We start from the raw sequence: 22,016 nt of genomic DNA, 5'->3' as shown, positions 1-22,016 counted from the left end.
TCTATTAAACAAGCTAAGATGGATTCTGTGATAATACACGTAGATCCAGGGAATGACAGGGCAGATCCTGGGAGACTCTTAAAAGCCTCTAACCCAGTGAAAGAAGGGGGTTCATATTGAAAATGCAGAGGCCTTAAAGTAACAAAAAATGTTCATTTGCAAAACCTATCAAAATTACAGGAAATATAGCCTCAATACAAAAACCCTCTTCTGCAATCGTTTAAGAATACTGAGAGAGGGTAGAAGTACATGTAATGGTGGCAGAGACGGAGGCCGGTCTACACAGCCGTTTATCAGAATAATGAGGTATTTAAAAAAAAATGATTCAGTCCACATGACCAAATGCTTTTTTTTTTAATTTAAAGGGCTCTTTAATTTGATTTCTGTACTCCTTCTTGGCAAGTGGAGTAGTGCTTAAATCGAGATTGCAATTCCAGGTTAAAGGTATTGTGGACCCAATTCGATGTTATGGGCCTCCGGGAGCTACCCCAGGATGCTCCCTTGTGACCGCTCTGGACAACACTCTCAACTCCAATGCACTAGCCAGGTGGGCAGGAAAAGCCCCGGGAACTTTTGAATTTCATTTCCTGTTTGGTCACCAGCAGCACAGCTGACCACAAGCACAGCCCACCATTACAGGCAACCATGCAGAGTCCACAATCACAGGAGATCACACAGTCCTGGATTCACAGATGAGCTCCAGCATGGTCCAAATGGGAGGTACTGGATCTCATCGCATGCTGGGGAGATGAGTCTATTATGGCAGAACTACGTTCCAAAAAAAGGAACGCAAATACTGACGCTAAAGTCTCCAGGGCCATGACGGAAAGAGGCTACTCCAGGGACACAGAGCAGTGTCATACAAAAATCAAGGAGCACAGGCAAACGTACCAAAATGCCAGGGAGGCAAACGGGCGCTTTGGGTCACAGTTCCATACATTCCGCTCTTACCGTGAGCTCCGTGCAATTATGGCGGGTGATGCCACCACTACCCCATCACTGTCCGTGGAGAATTGCATGGAGCGAGGAGGAAGAGACATTGGAAGACGAAGAGGAGGAGGAGGAGGAGGACAGTGCACAGGTGGCAAATGGGGAATCCGTTTCCCCCCACCCCAGCCAGGAACTAATCTTAACGCTGGATCCAATAGCCTCCCCTCACTCCCAAGGTGGGCTCCTGTTCCATGACCCTAGAGAAGGTACTTCTGGAGAGTGACAGCCTGATCAGAGCCATGCAGTGGAGGGCATGGGGGGAACCCAGCCGTGCTGGGTTGTTCACGTTTAGAGTAAATGGCTCATCCTTGCTCTGAGCCTGATTGGAGCCATGCAGTGGGGGATAGGGTATGTCTGTGGTTGTGTGCAGTGATCATCCCAGAGAGCCCGCAGGCCCTCCTTTTATATGGCAAACCCACCAGGCATTGCTTGCTATGGGAAAGGGGGCCCAGCAGTTTGAAAGCATTGAAATGAATGTAGAAGAAGCAGAACCCTGCGTGCCCCTAGCGGCTGCCTGCAAGCTGAATTCAGTTGCCCGGACATGTGTGATGGCTTATGCACACCAAAGTGTTCCCTTTGTTCTCTGAAATGGATCTTTTAAAATACTACCCTCCCTTTTTCTCCTCCCACACATGCAAATGTTTCAACGCAGCCTCTATCTACTCTGTCCCAGAGCCTGATCCAGGTTAGAAGGCAGAAAAAACGAACTCAGGACAATATGGTTGCTAAGCTCATGCAGTCCTCCTGCACTGATAGGGCCCAGCTGAATGCATGGAGGCAAACAATTGCAGAGTCCCGTAAAGCATTACAGGAACACGAAGAGAGGGGGGATGCACGCGATGAGAGCAGGCAGGATGCTATGGTCACGCTCATGGGGGAGCAAACTGACCTGCTGCGCTGTATTGTGGATCTAATGCAGGAAAGGCAGCAAGACCACAGACTGCCACTGCAGCCCCTGTATAATCAAACTCCCTCCTCCCCAAGTTCCATAGCCTCCTCATCCAGATGCCCAAGAACACGAGCGGGAGGCTACGGGGACCCATACACTCAACCCCAGAGGGTCGCCCAAGCACCAGAAAGCTGGCATATGCGAACTTTTGATTTGGTTCTTGACTTGTCCTTCCCTCCTCCTCCACCCCCCTAACTCTACCCCCCGCCCCCCTGGTCTATCTTCTAATTTCGCTCAATGTGTTGTGCATCAAATAATAAAGAACAGTTTTTAAACAATTTTGACTTTATTTCCTTTCACATGTATAGGGTGTGGGTAACTTCAAGAGAAACAAAGATAACTGTCACACCGTACGCTGGCCAGTCATGAAACTGGCTTTCAAAGCTTCTCTGTTGTGCAGCGCGCCCTGCTGTGCTCTTCTAATCGCCCTGTTGTCTGACTGTGCGAAATTGGCAGCCAGGCTGTTATATCCTTGGGGGCAGCCGGTTTAGGAAGAAATCACTTGAGGTCAGCACAGCAGACAGCTAACCAAAGCTACCATTTATTTACAACACAAGACTGCGCTAACCGGGCCAAAGCTGGCTGGGCTATCCCTAATAATCTACTCCAGTTTCCATTAGGAACAAAAACTATGAAACAACCAAATACACCACATCATTCCTCCCCCTTCTAATCAAGAACATCCCCTAATAAAACGAACAGAGCACACTTAGGACTTAGAGAAGGGAGGGGTAAAGTACTGCCTCATTCCCAGCTTAAACCCTGGGGATTATTTTGCCCCGTAAACCGCTGGGTTCGCGCCTAGCTTACAGATCCAGCTGATGATGAGGCCTTCTGTCTCTAAGCGATGGATTATGGCGAACTTCCACCCCAAAAGTATCACTGGGCTCAGGGTCCTGCAGCACAAACAGGTGAGGATGGTGGTATCAGCTTTGTGCTGGGAAAGGGATACTCCACCGCAGCAGAGTAATGGAGAGAGAACAGTCAGGAACAGGTGATTCGTGATTCAGTCGTCTCAAGCAGAACGAGGTGAGAGTCAGAACACTCAACTGTGCAAGATGTGTCCTGAGGACCTGGCAATGACCTGGGCACGACCTGGCATGACTATCGCCACCAGGTAAGATTCTCTTAACAGTTCAGACTTTGTAGGAAAACAGGTCGCCTGTTTTGAGTGAAGAATCATGGCAAGGCGACCCAATTTAGCTCTGGAAGTATAATTCCCCGAGCCAAAACTGGCCTGGTCCCGGGCGCTAAAGGTTCAGTCTTTTGCTCTGAGTGCCCGTCTGATGACTTGATATTGCTGCTGATGTTGCACAATTTGTCGGGGGTCAGAAGGTTTCAGCAGATCAAAGCAAGTGCGCAGCTGTCGTCCCATCATTAGAAAGGTCGGGGATGCCTGGGTCGTAGCATGAGATGTGTTTCTGTAGGAAAGTAAGAAGGTATCCAGACGCTTTTGAATGGAGTGTTGTCCCCTTGCTGATTTCAAAGTGTGTTTCCTCGTCTGCAGAAATTTTTCAGCTAATCCGTTGGTGGATGGATGATATGGTGCTGACGTGATGTGGTGTATCCCATTTGCCTTCATAAAATTTTGAAACTCCTGAGAGACGAACTGCGGTCCGTTGTCGCTCACAAGTTATTCTGGCAGACCGAAATGACTAAAGAGTCCCTGTATTTTTTGGATAGTACTCTCTGCAGTAGTGGACTGCATTATAGAGACTTCTGGCCATTTAGAAAGGGCATCTACCACCTCCAAGAACATGCTTCCTTCAAGGGGGTCAGCGAAGTCAATGTGAATACTTTGCCACAGGTTTTGAGGCCAGTCCCATGGGTGTAGGGGTGCCCACTGGGGTGCATTCCTCACACCCTGACATGACATACAAGCTTTTGCCTTGTTTTCTCCTTGATTTCATTCCCTGTGAGTGTTTGGATTGGGTGAGGAGACAGAATCCAATTTCTCAGTCTCCCCAACACTTATTGCATTGTGTTTTACCTCTTTGCTACTCCCCTTTGTGTCCTTTCTGCCAGCCCAGGCACTGACTCCTGCCTGGATTCTCTCTCTCCCGCAGCAGACGATGAGACAATGAGCAAGAACGAAGAGGGGAATCCACAGCAGGAAGATCCTGGGAAAGCGGAACTGCAGGGGACCTTTTTGAGAAGAGCTGAAGGGAATTTTTCCCAGTGCTTTGAACAGAGAAAAGCCTGGAGTAATCGGTACAAGTCAGAAAGGAAACTGGGAAACTGCCCAGGGAAGAAAGTGGATGAATCTATTGAATGTGGGAGAGGAGGCAATGATCCCAAGGAAATCACAGCCCAGCAGACAAATCCCAAGGAATAGAAACCCTATAAATGCTTGGAGTGTGGGAAAAGTTTCATTTATCACTCAGGACTTATTAGAAGACGGTTACTCACTTTTGTAACTGTTGTTCTTTGAGATGTGTTGCTCATATCCATTCCAGTTAGGTGTGCACACTGCGTGTGCACGTTCATCGGAAGATTTTTACCCTAGCAACTCGGGTGGGTCGGCAGGTCACCCCCTGGAGTGGCGCCGCTATGGCGCTGGATATATACCCCTGCCAACCTGACCGCTCCTCAGTTCCTTCTTGCCGGCTACTCTGACAATGGGGAAGGAGGGCGGGTTTGGAATGGATATGAGCAACACATCTCGAAGAACAACAGTTACAAAGGTTAGTAACCATCTTTTCTTCTTCGAGTGATTGCTCATATCCATTCCAGAACCCAAGCCTTACCTAGGCGGTGGTGTCGGAGTGAGATGTCGCAGAGTGTAACACTGCGGAGCCGAAGGTTGCGTCATCCCTGGACTGCTGAACCAGGATGTAGTGGGAGGCAAAGGTGTGGACCGAGGACCAGGTAGCTGCACGACAAATTTCATGAATGGGCACGTGAGCGAGGAAAGCAGCTGATGAGGCCTGAGTCCTGGTAGAGTGCGCAGTCACGTGGCTCGATGGGACGTGAGCCAAGTCGTAACAGGTGCGGATGCACGACGTTACCCAGGAGGAAATCCACTGCGAGGAGATGGGTAGGCCCTTGACACGCTCAGCCATCGCAACAAAGAGTTGGGGGGTTCTGCAAAATGGCTTTGTTCGCTCGATATAAAAAGCGAGCGCTCTACGGACATCTAGGGAGTGTAGCTGCTGCTCCCTGCGGGAAGAATGTGGCTGTGGAAAGGAAACAGGTAGGAAGATCTCCTGGTTAACATGGAAGGCTGATACCACTTTGAGGAGAAAGGCCGGATGCGGTCGCAACTGCACCTTGTCCCTGTGGAACACAGTACATGGGGGATCTACCGTGAGGGCCCGAAGCTCGGAGACTCGTCTCGCTGATGTGATGGCCACCAGGAAAGCGGTTTTCCATGAGAGGTAGAGAAGGGAGCAAGTTGCTAACGGCTCAAATGGGGCGGACATGAGTCTGGCAAGAACCAGGTTAAGGTCCCATGTTGGGGAAGGGTGGCATACCTGGGGGTAGAGGAGCTCTAGGCCCCTAAGGAATCTAGACACCATCGGGTGTGAGAATACCGAGCGGCCATTCTCCCCTGGGTGGAAGTTAGAGATGGCCGCCAAATGGACCCTGAGAGTTGATACCACTAGGCCCTGTTGTTTGAGGGACCAGAGGTAATCCAAGATGTTGGGAATGGAGACCTCAGTGGGAAGGAAGTTCCGCTCCACGCACCAGCATGCGAAATGCTTCCACTTGGCCAAATATGTCGCTCTAGTGGAAGGCTTCTTGCTACCCAGGAGCACCTGTTGCACTGGGGCAGAGCAACACAGCTCAGACTGGGTCAGCCACTCAGGAGCCATGCTGTGAGAGCCATGCGTTGAGGTGGAGGATCGAACTGAAGGTCCGGGTGACGCAGCTCTTGCCGTGGCCTGAGGTTATGTCAGGCGGTGTCCAGGTGAAGAGTGACTAGGAGGGACAGGGTCGGGCTACGGACAGACGTCTAGCACATGGGACTGTACCAGTGGTGAGCTTGAAGGCCGACGCTGGAATGCTATCATAGGGATAGGGGCACACCTTGTCCCTGCGTACTTTCAGCTAGGACCGTCGTGTGACGAGCGATAATCGGAAGTGGAGTAAGCGCAGTGTAGAGCAGGTGCGTCATCCCACGCTATAAGAAGGCATCCATCCACTGAACGCCTGGTGAGAGGCTTGAAAGCGAGCAGAACAATCTGGCATTTCCTGTTCACTGCGAGACGGCAAAGAGGATTATCCGGGGAAACCCCCACAGTCTGGAAATAGCGAAAGAGCACGTCCGGGCGAAGTGACCATTCGTGGGGAAAGGAAGGATCTGAGTGAGTTAAAAAGCGATGCCGCACAGCGTGTTCCAAACTTCCCGGGAGAAAGGACGCACGATGAGGTGTTAGGAATGGGCTATGCAGAAGTCCAAAGACGTAGGGGTACACTTTCTTGACACAGGGGCGAAGATCTCGTGCACGAAGCCCTGCTTGTTTATATAGTGCATGCTGTTGTGTTGTCGGTGAATACTACACACAAGTGGCCCTGTAAGGTGCTTGTTGGTCACAGTCTGGCAAAGCAAGGCAGACCGCCTCTCAGCTCCCGGACGTTCATGTGGAGGGTCAGCTCGTTTGAGATGACCACAGGCCTGGGTGCGTAGGTGTCCCGAGTGAGCCCCAACCCAGGGCATGACGCGTCGTTGTCAGGGATGCCGAGGGCTGGGGCGCGATGGAACGGGAGCCCCTGCACACCAACTGGCGGGATCCAGCCACCACTGGTAAGGAGTCTAGGACAGTCGGGAGGAATGTGGGGGGAATGGTGACGACCATGTCCAGAGGATCCCTGGCCGGTCAGTATTGTGAGTTGAGCCACGACTGGAGGGGCTGGAGGCGCAGTTTGGCGTAGTTTGTTACAAACGTACAGGCCGCCATGTGGCCCAGGAGAGCAAGGAAAGTGCGCACCGAGGTCAACGGTGCCGCTCGCAGTCTCCGGATGATGGCTGCCATAGTCTGGAATCATGGAAGTGGTAGACAGGCTTTGGCAAGACTGGAGTCCAGGGTGGTGCCAATAAATTCTATCTTCTGAGTGGGGATCAGAGTCAATTTTTCCACATTGATCATTAGACCGAGATGTAGGAAAAGGTCCTTGACAATGCGGACGTGACTGAGGACACGTGCCTCGGAGGACCCGTGGATGAGCCAGTCGTCTAGATACAGAAACACGTGTATCCAACTGTGGCGGAGGTGGACAGCGACTACAGTCATACATTTGGTGAATACTCTTGGGGCTGTAGAGAGTCCGAACGGGAGGACCGCGAACTGAAAATATCGGCGGTTGGCCACACACCGGAGGAACCTCCTGTGAGGTGGGAAGATGGCTATGTGGAAGTAGGCATCTTTCCTGTCAAGGACGGCACACCAGTCTCCAGGATCCAGGGATGGAATAATGGTCCCCAGGGATACCATTCGGAACTTCAACTTTATCATGTATCTGTTGAGTTCCCGCAGATCGAGGATGAGTCTGAGACCTCCCTTTGCTTTGGGGATTAGGAAGTAGCGGGAGTAAAACCCTTTGCCCAGCTCGTGCTCCAGCACCTCCTCTATGGCTCCTTTGGCGAGGAGCGATTGCATCTTCTGCAGGAGGAGTTCCTTATGAGAGTGGTCCCTGAAGAGGGACAATGGAGGGGGCGGAGGGGGAGGCTTGAAATAAGTTGGAGGTGGTATCCAAATTCCAGCATGCGTAAGACCCAATGGTCTGATGTTAGCTGGGACCACGCAGGGAGGAAAAAGGAAAGACGGTTGGAAAAGGGAGGGGACGGATCCTTTAAAGAAACTGGTACAATGCCCTTGGGCGCACCTTCAAAAGGAAGGCTTTGGCCCAGAGGAAGGCTTTGAGGAGCTTTGGTTTTGGCCCCCTTGGTTGCCCGATTGCCTTTGGCGACCAGTTCTGCCTCGCAGTCTGGTGAAGTCTTGCCTTTGCCGGGGCTGAGGATAAGGGCGGTGCAGTTGAGGCCAGAAGGGCCTGTGCTGGGTCACCGGTGTGTGCATCCCTAACGAGCACATAATGACCCTGTTGTCTTTTAGGCTCTGCAGCCTAGGATCGGTTTTGTCCGAAAATAGCCCTTGGCCCTCAAATGGGAGATCCTGGATCGTGTGTTGGAGCTCCGGGGGGAGGCCGGAAACCTGCAGCCACGAGGTACAGCGCATAGTCACGCCACAGGCCAGTGTCCTGGCAGCTGAATCCGGAGTGTCCAGAGAAGCCTGGAGGGAAGTTCTTGCCACCTTCTTTCCTTCGTCGAGGATGGCTGAGAACTCCTGCTGGGCATCTTGTGGAAGCAACTCCTTGAATTTATCTGCTGCCGCCCAGGTGTTATAACTATAGCGGCTAAGGAGAGCTTGCTGGTTGGACACGCGGAGTTGGAGAGCCCCTGCCGAAGAGACTTTGCGCCCTAGCAAGTCCATGCATCTCGCCTCCTTTGATTTAGAGGCTGGCGCCTGCTGACCATGGCATTCCCTCTCGTTGACCGACTGGACAACGAGGGAGCAGGGAGGAGGATGGACATAGAGATAGTCATAGCCCTTGAAGGACACCATATATTTAAGCTCAACTCCTCGCGCCGCTGGTGGGACAGAGGCCAGAGACTGCCAGATGGTAGAGGTGTTGGCCTGTATGGTCCTAATGAAGGGAAGAGCCACTCTAGTGGGGGCATCTGATGACAAGATGTCCACCACTGGGTCCTGTACCACGGGACCTCCTCAGCTTGCAAGTTCATATTTTGTGCAACACGCCTTAGGAGGTCCTGGTGGGCCCTGAGGTCAATCGGTGGAGGCCAATAGAAGAGGTTCCAGCTACAGCCTCGTCAGGGGAGGATGAAGAGGAGAGACCTGGAACCAGCGGGTCTGATGAGGATTCCGCCTAGTGGATGGTCTGCGTCTCCCCAAGGATGTGGGAATCCTGAGGCTGGGTCAACCCTTCCTCCATGGGGGGAGGAGGGGGATGGGTGATCATGGCTTCCGGCGCTCGGTGTTCTGAGGTGGCCAAACGCGATGGACCTGGTTGAGAGCCTTGAGCCTGATGGTATGCCCAAGGTGTACAGAAACCCCATTGCTGCGGCCCATGATCTTGAGGTTGGGGCTCCTGAAACAATGCAGCAGGCACATCAATGCCCGGGGCATATACACTGTCTGCCTGAGAGGACATGGAAGGGTGCCGGGACGGCCAAGGAGGAGGCGAGTGAGGCTGGTATGAATCCTTCGCTCTCGTCGCTGGAGATCTCCTCGGTGCCGGGAGACATAGCGGTGCTGAGAACAAGATCGGGACCTGCAACCAGCATGGTGCCGGGAGGTCGACCTGGATCTCGATGGTCTGTGGCGGGACCGGCTGCGAGAGTCTCAGTGCCGGGAGCAGTGCCTAGAGCCAGAGCGGTACCGAGAGTACCGGGCAGAACGAGAGGTGGATTGGTGCCACGAGTGCAACCGGTACAGCCTAGGTGAGCGGTACCAGGACTGCGAGCGGCATCTCGACCGGGACCATCCGCGGGACCTCAAGCGGTGCCGGGACCTGGATCGAGAGTGGTGCCGAATTGTTGAGTCCATCGAAGGAGGTCTCATAGCAGCTGGCTTGCCTCTGGAATGCAATACCCACACCGGCGGTGCCGGGGGTTGAGGCAGGGCAGACTCAGTCATCGCAATAAGGTCCCTGGCTGAGGCAAATGTCTCCGGTGTGGAGGGGACCGCAAGATCAACCACAGGCCTCTGAGGGGAGCTTTCAAGGACCAGACTCGACGGCCCTCTTGGAACTGGAGTCGACAGTACCACAGTCATTGGTGCCACAGCAGGAGTAGGTGCCGGGCGATCCGAACGAGTCTGCGCGGCAGGCGTGGTGGGAGCTGAGAGCCTTCGATCAGGTCCCTGCGCCGGAGAAGGCCGGTGCCAAGGTGTTTTGGCAGAACCGGCATGGTCCGGTGCCGGAGGAGCACTGTCAACACTCGGTGCCGAGGATGGAGGGTTCAGAGCTGCCTCCATAAGGAGAGTCTTTAAGCAAGAGTCCCTCTCCTTTTTTTGTCCGCGGCTTAAAGGCCTTACAAATGCTGCACTTATCGGAAATGTGCGATTCCCCCAGGCACTTTAGGCAAGAGTCGTGGGGATCGCTCGTGGGCATCGGCTTCTTACAGGCCGAGCACGGCTTAAATCCCAGTGAACCGGGCATGGGCCCCGGCACCGGGTGCGGGGAAGGGCTAATGCCCGAACCTCGCTAAACAATGTACACTAACTAACTAAGAACTATAAAACTAATTACACTATATACTAATTAACTATATACAACAAGAGATCAAGTGAACAAGGAGAAGCTAGGGAAGTGGAGGACAGCTAAGCCGCGCTCCACTGTTCCAACGACCGACACGGGCAGTAAGAAGGAACTGAGGAGCGGTCAGGTCGGCAGGGGTATATCTCCAGCGCCATAGCGGTGCCACTCCAGGGGGCAACCTGCCGACCCACCAGAGTTGCTAGGGTAAAAATCTTCCGACGAACGTGCACACGCGGCGCGCACACCTAACTGGAATGGATATGAGCAATCACTCGAAGAAGAACCATAGTAGAATCCACACAGAAGAGAGACTGTATAAATGCCTTGAGTGTGGGAAAAGTTTTAGTGCAACATCGAGAACCCACATGGGGGAGAGACTTTATAAATGCCTGGATTGTGGAAAGAGTTTCAGTAAGATCTCAAAACTTACTATACCTCAGACCAGGGGTGGCCAACCTGAGCCTTACCAATGTACATTGCCAAAAAGCCACAATAATAAATCAGCAGCCCCCCATCAGCTCACCCTCCCCCGCCACTCCCAGCTCCTCCCACCCACTGGCAGCCCTGCCAATCAGCAACTCCCCCTTCCTCCCCACATCTCCCGATCAGCTGTTTTGTGGCATGCAGGAGGCTTGGGGGGGAAGGGAGAGGAGTGAGGGCATGGCAGGCTCAGGGGAGGAGGCAGGAAGGTGTGGAGGGGGTTCAGGGCCTGTGGCAGAGCCAGGGGTTAGCAGTGAGCACCCCCAGCACATTGGAAAGTTGGCACCTGTAGCTCCAGCCCTGGAGTCGGTGCCTATACAAGGAACCGTAAAATAACTTCTGAAGAGCCACATGTGGCTCCGGAGCCCCAGGTTGGCCACCCCTGCATCAGACAATCCACACAAGAGAAAAGCTTCAGTAACTGCAGGAAAAGATTCAGTCTGAGCTCACACATTATTCCTCATCAGATAATTCACAAAAGAAAGATCCTGGATGTGGGGGAAGCTTCATTTGATTCTCACATGGCATCAAGCATGAAGAAACTGACATAGGGAAGAGCCTCTTATATGTCCTTCACTCCAGCTGAAACATTTCCCATTGTAGCACCGCAATGGGCATCAGAGACTCCTCCACACAGGAAAGAAAATTCCCTCCATGGCCTGGCTGGGGCTGGCCTTAGTGAAAACTCCATTTCCTAATTCCCACACACAGCAGTGGCATTTAGTCCTACTGCAGCGCCTCTCTCTTATATAACAAACGTCCTGAGGTGCTAAACTAAATAAATCAATTGCAAATCAGCAAGGTAGCAGCAAATGAAATAAATCAAATGGGCCACTATGGTATCAAACTGGGGTATGGTCTGTCCTACATAGCCCCAAGTCTCACCTCCCTTTACACGTACTCGCACACAAAAGGAGACAGCACATCTAAATAATCAAATAAATTAATTGCAAATTAGGAAGGAGGTAGCAAATTCTGCAGATTGCCAAGGCAACCCCCATCCCTCCGAGTTTGCTACCCTGGACCAGAGGATGAGGATGGCATCCCTGGACCAGTGACAGGTGCATGGGTAGCGAAGTCTGATGGATGGGGACCCATGTTGCCACAATTTGCTACCCTTGGAAGTAGCCCTTTGAAGGGGTCTGGTTTGTCCTCTGTACCCCTGTCAAGGTTCCCTCCCCACTCTGCACTTTAGGGTACAAATGTGGGGACCTGCATGGACACTTCTAAGCTTAATTACTAGCTTAGATCTGGTAACTCTGCCAACATCCAGAAATTTCAGTGTCTGGATCACTTCTTGTCCCCCCCAAAACCTTCCCCTCTCTGGGCAGCCTTGAGAGGCTTCACCAATTCCCTGGTGAACACAGATCCAAACCCCTTGGATCTTAAAATAAGGAGAAATTAACCATCTCCCCCTCCCTTCCCCCCACCAGTCCCTGGTGAATCCAGATCCAATCTCCTTGGATCTTAAAACAAGGAAAAATCAATCACGTTCTTAAAAAGAAAGCTTTTAATTAAAGAAAGAAAAGTAAAAAAATCATCTCTGTAAAATCAGGATGGAAAATACTTTACAGGGTAATCAGATTCATATAGCCCAGAGGAATCCCCTCTAGCCTTAGATTCAAAGTTACAGCAAGCAGAGGTAAAATCCTCTTAGCAAAAAAGGGACATTTACAAGTTGAGAAAACAAAAATAAAACTAATTCGCCTTGCCTGGCTGTTACCTACAATTTTGAAACATGAGAGACTGATTCAGAAAGATTTGGAAAGCCTGGATTGACGTCTGGTCCTCTTAGTCCCAAGAGCGAACAACCCCCAAAACAAAAAGCACAAACAAAGACTTCCCTCCGCCAAGGTTTGAAAGTATCTTGTCCCCTTATTGGTCCTCTGGTCAGGTGTCAGCCAGGTTTACTGAGCTTCTTAACCCTTTACAGGTAAAAAAAGCATTAACCCTTAACTATCTGTTTATGACAACCCCAAGTCTCATTTCACTTTAGACGTACTCACAGACAAAATGAGATATATAAAAATGCAAAGGTACCTCAGCATACTGTCATTGAATGCAAAGGTGTCTCAGCACACCCTTATTGAAAGGCCACTTGCTTTCTCATTTACCCTGCAATAATCAAATAAATCAGTTGCAAATTGTGTCAGGGCAAACCCCATCCCTCCGAATTCGCTATTCAGGACCAGGCAGTAGTGAGTTTTGATGGGTAGCCAAAAAGGCTATATTTGCATGGTGCAATCTGCTATTGGGGCACGGCCTCGGCAAAAGGGGCGTGGCCTCGAGCTAGCCTCCCCCAGCCATCCCTTCAGCACTGCCTGGCACATAAAGTGTCTGGGGCTCCAGTGGCAGTGGTGGGGAGCCCCGGGCACTTTTAAATTGGCCGGATCCTGGGGCACTGCCCCCTTTGCCCCCCGTTCCCCTGGTGGTGGCCCTACTCACCCTGCACATGCTTCTAGGCCCCTCTCAGGGAGTTACACTTCCCCATCAAGAAATCTCCATTCAAAATCAAGAGCGACAAGAGTTCAGAGAAAAAACCCACAGTCCACAAACTTTTTCCCACCCTCAGCTCCAGCGAGAGAGACTTCACAGTGCACCTGGGAGAAGCCCTGGAAGGAGCTGCTCGTGCAGGCAATGCAACCAGGAGTCTGGCTGACCATGGGGCAGCAGGAGGCTACATTGTAGCAGGGCCAGCTCCAGGGTTTTTGCTGCCCTAAGTGGCAGGGAGAAAAAAAAACCATCAACGGCAATTCAGCAGTAGCTCAACCGCACTACTTTCTTCTTTGGTGGCAATTCAGCGGCAGGTCCTTCCCTCTGAGAGGGACCGAGTGACTCGCCACCGAATTCCCGCCGAAGACCCAGACGTGCCACCCCTTCCCCTTGGCCGCCCCAAGCAGCTGCTTTCTGAGCTGGTGCCAGAAGCCACCATTGGTTCTGTCTGTCTAGATATGTGTATCATCAACATATATGAAATTATAAGAATTGGATGGTTTTCACTGAAACATTCTGTAAGTTGTGAAATCAGCCAAATATTAGCTTCTCCAGAGGTAACAGCAAGGAAGGTAACCAACACCCGGGCACGGTTTGAAACAACCCATCAACAGCCATTGTCCAGCAATGAAGCTACCATTCAATGAGTCACCTGCATGAGGCCACAGCAAGGGAATTGCTCAACCTTCCTGGGAGATTGAGCGATGCACCCCCAGACATGCCTGGACTGGTGCTTCCCAAGCATATGGACTGAGGATATCAAAACCAAAACCAAACACAGCAGCCCATGCTTGGCCTTTCTCCTTCACCCACCTCCACTGCAAGCAACAAGGACACTGAAGACTTGTGACTCCAAAGATTGGCCCAGATTTCAGTCTGGATGCTATGGACAGCAATATCCAGTAGGGGGAGAAACACTGTGCTTAGTCTAGTTGCCCAGTCTAATAGTGTTGAGAGTTTAGACTGTGGGCTTATGTTTTATTTCTTTTGGTAACTAACTCGGATTTTTTGCCTATCAGCTAATACCACATGAAACCAATATTTTATAGCCAATAAACTTGTTGACCTGTTTAACTTTAACAGTGGGTTTGCCTGAAGTGAATGGTAAATTGCTCAGTTATCCAAGACTGGTGTATATCCACTTTCCGTTGATGAAGTGGTGAACTAATTAATAATATAGATGGCATATTCCTGATATACAGTGGTGGGGTCTGGGGGGATCTGGCTGGTGCCTCACTGTGTGATTCATGAGTGGCTCTGGGAGCATTCGTACAATCAAGCTGGGTGTGGGGGCTCCATATGCAGTTGTGCTGAGTGATAACAGCACCTGGAGGGGTTGCTGCTGGTCACTAGCAGGGCATTGTGGGAGACAGCCCAGGCAGGAGAGCGTTCAGGGGGCACAGCAGATCTCCCTCCACCAGCACCCACAGGGAATATCATGCCTCTAGGAGGAGCGTTTGGGGTTTGCTGTGATGTGTCACTTTTCAGCCTGTGCTGTCTCTCATCCTGTGCACACCCATGTCAATAAGGAATTGCTCAGCTGTGCCCTGCAGAGACCTGACTAGGTGCAACCTGTGATGGGACTGAGAAGTGGCAGTGCTGAATGTCACAGGACCTGGTTTTAGGCAACTAGAAAATCCCAGGAACAACACAGTGATCCACAAAGCGGAGTTAGGGGCCTGAACTCCCTGTACAATGCACGGGTGACATAAGCATCTTACAACACAACTCATAACAGCCAGCTACCCAGGCAGGAGCCAGCCAAGTGGAGACACTGACAAGGGGAGGTGTCCTAGCCCTGCCTCTCTCTCTCCCAGATAGGTCCTGTGCTCCCAGCATTCACTTGGGATGTCTAGCTGCAGAGAGTAGCTCAGGGACATGAGTACCAACCTCAGGGCAGGCTGTTACACACCAGGCCACACACCCCATGGGGACTGGGAGCTTCCACCCACCGAGAGCGAACTCCCCAAGCATGATAACAGCCTGAGCAGGGAGTTACAGACAGTCCCCGTGGGCACTCTGGGCTATCCTGCCACCTAGGCAAGCCTGCCTTTGGGCTAGATCTGTGGTACAGGGAGGCCTGAGGCCCCCAGCATGAGCTGGTGCTGCCAGCATCACACCCTTCCCCCCACTGTCTGCAAGGGAGAAAGGATTTGAACCAGAGTCCCCCATGTGTCAGGTCAGTGCATGAAGCACTGTGCTGTGGTGGGGCTCTGTCCAGCTCTCCCTTTGAAGGGGGTTCACTGGGGCTAACTAATGAAAGCAAGTGGGGCAGGGGGATCAGCTCTCAGGTGTCCTAATTCCTGCCTCTCCGGTGGGTTCCTGAACTACTGGACACTGTCATCCAAATACCATTGCTAGAAATAAACAATGAAAAGGTGCAGAACTCCAGGGGGCTCAGGACAGGGAGACCAATTCAGGCAATCAGAGCAGCAGATAAGACAAATTTTGAGCTACTCTGAGGCTCCAAGCAGACATGTTACCGAGACAGAAACTGGCCAGGAATTCTTTGAAACTGCATAAACACTTCTAAAAGTATCAGTTTGCTTTATGATGTTGGGCGGAAGGTTTAAACTATTTCTCTGAATCAAGTCTCCCTTGGCAGCTCAGTCACCATTTCAGCTAGAGCAGAGCTGAGATACCTGGGCACTGGGCCACCTGGGGCCTTTAACGCCACAGCCCTGGGGAGGGGGTGCTGAGATGGACCATCCCGTGAGGAACACAAGTCTTTCTACCATCCACCACACCCTAGTTTGGAACTGCTGCTGAAGGCTCACTCCATCTGTGGGAACTTTTATCCCCTCTGCCTCCCTCTAGCTAGTTTTTTTTTTCCTTCTGCACCTACCTGGCAGGACAGCTGCCCCATCTGAACCCCTGACCCTGTCCCAGTTTTGTCTCTCTGCCCATCCCACCCCTCCGATTTTCCACCTTCAGAGGGATTTTCCCTGCCTTTGATTGCAGGGAGCAGATTCTGATGGCACCTGGGGGCAGCAACTAGCAGATGTTACTGAGCATGTGAATGATGTGATAAGAACATAAGAACAGCCAGACTAGGTCAGACCAAAGGTCCATCTAGCCCAGTGTCCTGTCTTCCAACTGCCCCAGAGGGAATGAACAGACAGGAATCATCCAGTGATCCACCCCCTGACACCCAATTCCCAGCTTCTGACAGACAGAGGTTAGGGACACCATCCCTGCCCACACTGGCTAATAGCCATTGATGGATTTATCCTCCATGAGCCTATCTAGCTCTCTTTTGACCCTTTTGATCACAGGATCCTGCTCAGGAACAGTGAAGTAGTAAGTTCTAATAGGAAGCAGCTTCTGATACAAGGGCAGCTCCTCTTCCTTCTCCCCTCCCATGGGGATGAGCAGCCCCCTCAACTGCCCCAGCCTCCTTCACCCCATTGCCCCCTTCAGCCTCCCTCCACATGTGCCATTCCACCCATCGCCCCCTTCAGCCTCCCCTAACTGTCCCCCACTGACCCTGGTCCTCTTCCCCCTGTTGTCCCTTCAGTCTTCCCTGACTGTTCCTTTCCCCACTCTGCCCCTGGTCACATTCAGCCTCCCATTGCCCTCTTCAGCCTCCCCCAACCTCCCCCCATTGACCCCTTCAGCCTCCTCCCACTTCCTCCCAATGCCCCTGGTTCCCTTCCCCTCCATCACTTCCTTCAGCCTCCTACAACTGCTCCTGATCCCCTTTCCCACATTATCCCCCTCAACCTTCCCCCTGCCCCCAGGCTCCTACCCAGCTGGCCTTTCAGTCTTCATCCCTACACCCAACTGCCCTCCTTCAGCCTTCCTCCTTCTTCCCTTACCCAGCTGCCTCACCTGACCCCTTTAATCTCCCTCCCCCCCAACTGCCCCTTCACCCCCTCACATATTCCCCTCCCTCTGCCTCTCCCCAAGTTCCCAACTTCACCACTCGCAGATTCCCTTCCCCACAACCATCTGCTTCCTCACCATGGGGAACAGGGGCATAAAATGCTTTTTAAAAAACCTTTTGCAAAGTACAAAGTAAAACAAGCCAAGCAACCCCCTCCCTGGCTTTGTGCTGGGCACCCAACTGTAGGCTTGTGCGTGGGTGTGTGGGGAAGGGTTGTTCTGAGCACACTGCCCTCAGGGAAGGGGTGGAGTTGCCCAAAGGGACATGCTGAATCTTTAGCAGAGAATTCCTTTCTCCATTATGCTAGCTAAGCGTTGCTGTTAAATATCACCTGACAAATGCAGCATTTGAAACAACCTGACTATAAATCCCTTGCCCTCTCAATTGCTGTAGTTCTCACCCCCTCTCCTCTTGTGAGGTCACCACATGACATGGTGTCTTATAACCATAGCATCTTGTAGATTAGACAGGACCTAAGTTTATAAGGTAAAAAATGAAGCAAAACTCCTTTCCTTCCCCTCTTGACTTAGGAAAAATAAATCCTGTCCCCTCCACCAGCCCCAACCCAGCCTCACCGGCACTGCTGTGGCCAGGAGAGAGGTGCCGCTCACCTGGCCCTGAGCTGCTGTGGTGAGAGAGGGCTGGGGGGGAGTCATCTCTCCCTGGGGCAACCTACACCCCAAACCCCTCATCCCCATCCCGACCCCAGGGACCATATCCCTAGCCAGAGCCCTCACCCCTCTGCACCCCAACCCTCTAGTCCAACCCTGAGCCCCTCATTCCCATCCCCACCCCAGAACCAGCACCCCAACCTTCTGCCCCACCCAAGTCCCATCCCACACTCTGAACCCTTCAGCCACACCCCTTACACACACCATGCATGTGCAGAATGCATTTTGTAATGTGCACTAATATACAGGTGATGTGTCACACCTCACCTCCATATTAGTGCACATAACAAAATTCATTCCACACGTGGACATAAAAAATTAGAGGAAACACTGCTCCTGACTTTCAACTTATCTGTCACATCTTGAATTCCATACATTGACTGACCAGAATAAAGCGCTGTCAGGTGAGCTACAGACCAACAGTTGTTCATAATAATTATTCAGCAAGTATTTTAGAACACCTAGAACATTAGAGGAAATCATGAACTGCTAAGAGACAATTAAGGGAGAGAAGCAGCAAGATTAATCCCATACTTTGGATAGATTGTGACTTATTTGCCTGATTTGAAATGAAACCAAAAGGACCTAAGTCTCCTCGCTGTCGATAGCCCCCTGCTCGGCCAATCGGCACTGAGACTCTGAGGGGTGGGAGGCTGAGAGGTCTCACCAGATGTCCCAAAGGACGGCCCAGGTCACCATCAGAAGGGATCACTCTCAGCTCCAGACCTACCTCTTTGTGAGGACCTCCCACAATGAGAGCTACTCTCCTCCTTGCCCACACTCCACACACACCCTTCCTTGGTAGAGGGAGGGAAAGAAAAGGGAAAAAAGAAGAAAGAGGAAAAAGGAGGGAGGAAAGAGGAAAAAGGGAAACCAAAAATGATAAGCCCGAATGTCCCCAGTGATTTCAAGCATCAAAGTCCTAGGTAGGAAATCAAATTCTGCCACCTTAAGCCAGTGTTTTCTGTACCTAGAATTCTGCCTGCACCAGGTGGATCAGACTGAACAGGTTCCAAACCTCTCTGAGCCTCTTACCTTGTAAAAGGGAAGTTTGTTTTCGGCACAATCAGTGGTAGGAAAGGAGAAAACTCCACAGAGGTTCCTCCTCATGCTCACATCTGTGAATCCTAATTCTCTCTCAGTCCTCAAGGAGAGACCTCGCGAAGGAGACTTGCAGCAGCAAAGCCGGGGGGAATCTCAGAGACTGCCCTGCAGGGGTGGGTCTATGAATTTGTGGCGTTTCTGTGGGTGATCTGCCGGTCCCGAACCTCTGTGTACCTGCTGTCGAATTGCCATCGAAGCCGCGGGACCAGTGGACCTCCTGCAGGCACGCAATCGAAGGCCGCCTGACTGCCGCCCTCACAGCGCCCCCCATGGCTTGCTGCCCCAGGCACGCGCTTGCTGCGCTGGTGCCTGGAGTTGCCCCTGCTGCCCTGATCCTGCACCTCTGTCCTGCCTGGCTCACCTCAGGGTCTCTCTGTGAGGTCACCCCCTCCCGACCACCTTTACCCAATAGGCTGAGTTCCTGCAAAAGGCCTTTGTGATGTCACTGCCACACCCACCCCTCCCCTCAAAGCTGATGTCCTCTTTGGATGTTTGAGTTGTTTTCCCTGGATCTAGGGATGTTAACTTTCTGACCGAACAAAACTGAACACCCTTGCCCCGCTCCTATGCCGAGGTCCCAGCCCGCTCACTCCATCTCCCTTTCCCCCCGTAGCTCACTCACTCGCTTATTTTCACCGGGGAGGCTGTGAGTGGTCTAGTTACAAAATCTGGTTGGTCAGGCCTGTCACTGAAGGCGAGCGCCGGAGAACACTGACAGTCTGGAGATCCCTCAGTGGAAGCACAGGCAGTGGGTATAATAAGTGGGAAGGCTAAGCCTCCCCTGGCAGAGCTGCTGCTGACCAGGCCGCAGATGCCTGGGCCCTGGTGCCTTGCCTGTGCTCCATCTCTTCCTGTATCTGCTTCACCCCTTCTCCCAGCCCCCACTGCCCATTGCTGTCTGGCAGAGTTCCCCCTCTCCTCCACTGCACCCCGCCCATGGGGTCCCCGCCATTCAGTGTGTGCCTTCTCTTCTCCACCCCCTCCACCACTTGCCCATGGGTCCGTCCTGGGGCCGGTTTTATTCAGCTTCTTCATTAATGATCTGGATGATGGGATTAATTGCACCCTCAGCAAGTTCGCAGATGACACTAAGCTGAGGGGAGAGGTAAATACGATGGAGGGTAGGGATAGGGTCCAGAGTGACCTAGATAAATTAGAGAATTGGGCCAAAAGAATTCTGATGAGGTTCCACAAGGACAAGTGCAGAGTCCTGCACTTAGGATGGAAGAATCCCATGCACCGCTACAGGCTGGGGACTGACTGGCTAAGAGAGAGTTCTGCAGAAAGGGACCTGCTGATTACCGTGGATGAGAAGCGAGATATGAGTCAGCAGCATGCCTTTGTTGCCAAGAAGGCTAACGGCATATTCGGCTGCATTAGTAGGAGCATTCCCAGCAGATTGAGGGAAGTGATTATTTCCCTCTATTTGAAACTGATGAGGCTACAGCTGGAGTATTGCGTCCAGTATTGGGCCTCCCACTACAGAAGGGATGTGGACAAATTGGAGAGAGTCCAGCAGAGGGCAACAAAAATGATTAGGTGGCTGGGGCACATTTTTCCTTGTGGGTGTTCCAGGCTTGGAGCACCGATGCAGTTGGCGCCTATGATCCCCTCCCCGAAATCAAATTTCTAGAGATTTTGGGTGAGTCTCTCAGTGTTGTTAATGTTACTAACTTTTCTGTGTGCATCTCTCTGTGTCTATGTGTGTGCGTGTGTGTGTGTATGCATAAGTTTATTGTGATGCCACATATGCCAACAGCAGGGCTGTCCAGAGGATTCAGGGGGCCTGGGGCAAAGCAATTTCGGGGGCCCCTTCCATAAAAAAAAGTTGGAATATTATATAATACTACATTCTCATGGGGGCCCCTGTGGGGCCCAGGGCCTGGGGCAAATCGCCCCACTTGCCCCCGCCCTCCCCGGTGGCCCTGGCCAACAGCAAAGAATGTTCTGCTTCAGCATTCTTGCCCTGCCTTCAGTCTGCCAACTGACTTGGTTGACAATGGCTAGCGAACCAAGGAGCTGCTGATAGATGCGTACTATCCATCTGTCAACAACTTCTTGAATCAGCTATTTCCACAGGTTTTCGAAAAAAGATGAGTTTTTACAGAAGGTAATTCCCGGATTCTTTTCCTGCTCCTTAGATCGCACATGACAGGTTGGTGCCTCCTTCTCCTAAGGATTATCTCTTTAAAAATTCCACATATCCCCATATTTCTTCTGTCCCAGTTACAGTACAATGACAGGGAGGAAGAGGGTTGGTTAAAACTCCTCTCTCTGCAGTTTTCTGCTGTCCCTTCTTTCCAATCAGAGACTTATGGATGTTAGGGATTACACCTCCACCAGCAATGGTAGCTTTAATAAGAGAATCCAACTCTTCATCCCCACGAATAGCAAGTTGCAAGTGACAAGGAGTGATATGCTTTACTTTGAGATCCTTAGAGGCATTACCTGCCAAGTCCAGCACCTCAGCAGTGAGATACTCAAGAATCACAGCACTGTACACTGCAGCAGTAGCACCAACTCACCCATGACTCGTAGTGCGAGTCTTCAAGTGTCTGTGGATACGATCCACTGGGAACAGCAGTCCTGCTCTTTGTGAGCGAGAAACTGCCTTCGTCTTGGCCTTTCAACTGTCCTTTCCAGCCTTGTCACCAGCCATGGTTTCGCCCCTGTTGTGCGAGGTCCGGTCCCGCCTGCCAACCACACTTGAATGTGGGCGTTTTTCAGTTCTCCTTCCGCTTCAGCCTTTCACATTCTTTGGAGGCGGATTTAATTATTTTATCTTTCATCAGACTAGTACAGGTGAATTTCCATGGATATAACCTAAAGAAAAGATAATGAAACTTATATGAAATTTAGATTGATATCTCCATAAATAGTATTTCCCTTGGAGTTGCCCCTAATGCACTTCTTGCCTTCAAGCTGTGAATATAAACCTTTTGTCTCATGTAATGATTGTCTAATATATGTATCTATCTCAGAATTTACGATTGAAATACACATAAATGAGATCAAATAATGCAGAAGAAATAAATCTTAAGATATTGAAAGTAATACAGCTCCACTCCCATCCCCTGGCTGTCATCTTGGTAGTCCTCTCAGAAATAATCTCATGGAGGTAGACTTCAAAACTCTCTACCAATTCTACTATACCTCCATTGGGCTA

At 51.5% G+C, this 22,016-nt stretch overlaps 1 protein-coding gene and 1 pseudogene across 1 annotated transcript in view; both read right to left on the bottom strand.

The window, feature by feature from the left end:
- Window positions 1-22,016, bottom strand: part of TSTD2 (thiosulfate sulfurtransferase like domain containing 2) — a 575,835-nt gene that overhangs the window by 171,109 nt on the left and 382,710 nt on the right. The window lies entirely within an intron of this gene.
- On the bottom strand, window positions 21,030-21,536 carry LOC116820261 (histone H2A.V-like; annotated as a pseudogene).

This window comes from Chelonoidis abingdonii, chromosome 6 (assembly GCF_003597395.2).
Source record: "Chelonoidis abingdonii isolate Lonesome George chromosome 6, CheloAbing_2.0, whole genome shotgun sequence".
Lineage (NCBI taxonomy): Eukaryota > Metazoa > Chordata > Testudines > Testudinidae > Chelonoidis > Chelonoidis abingdonii.
This window is presented reverse-complemented; position numbering and strand designations above follow the sequence as displayed.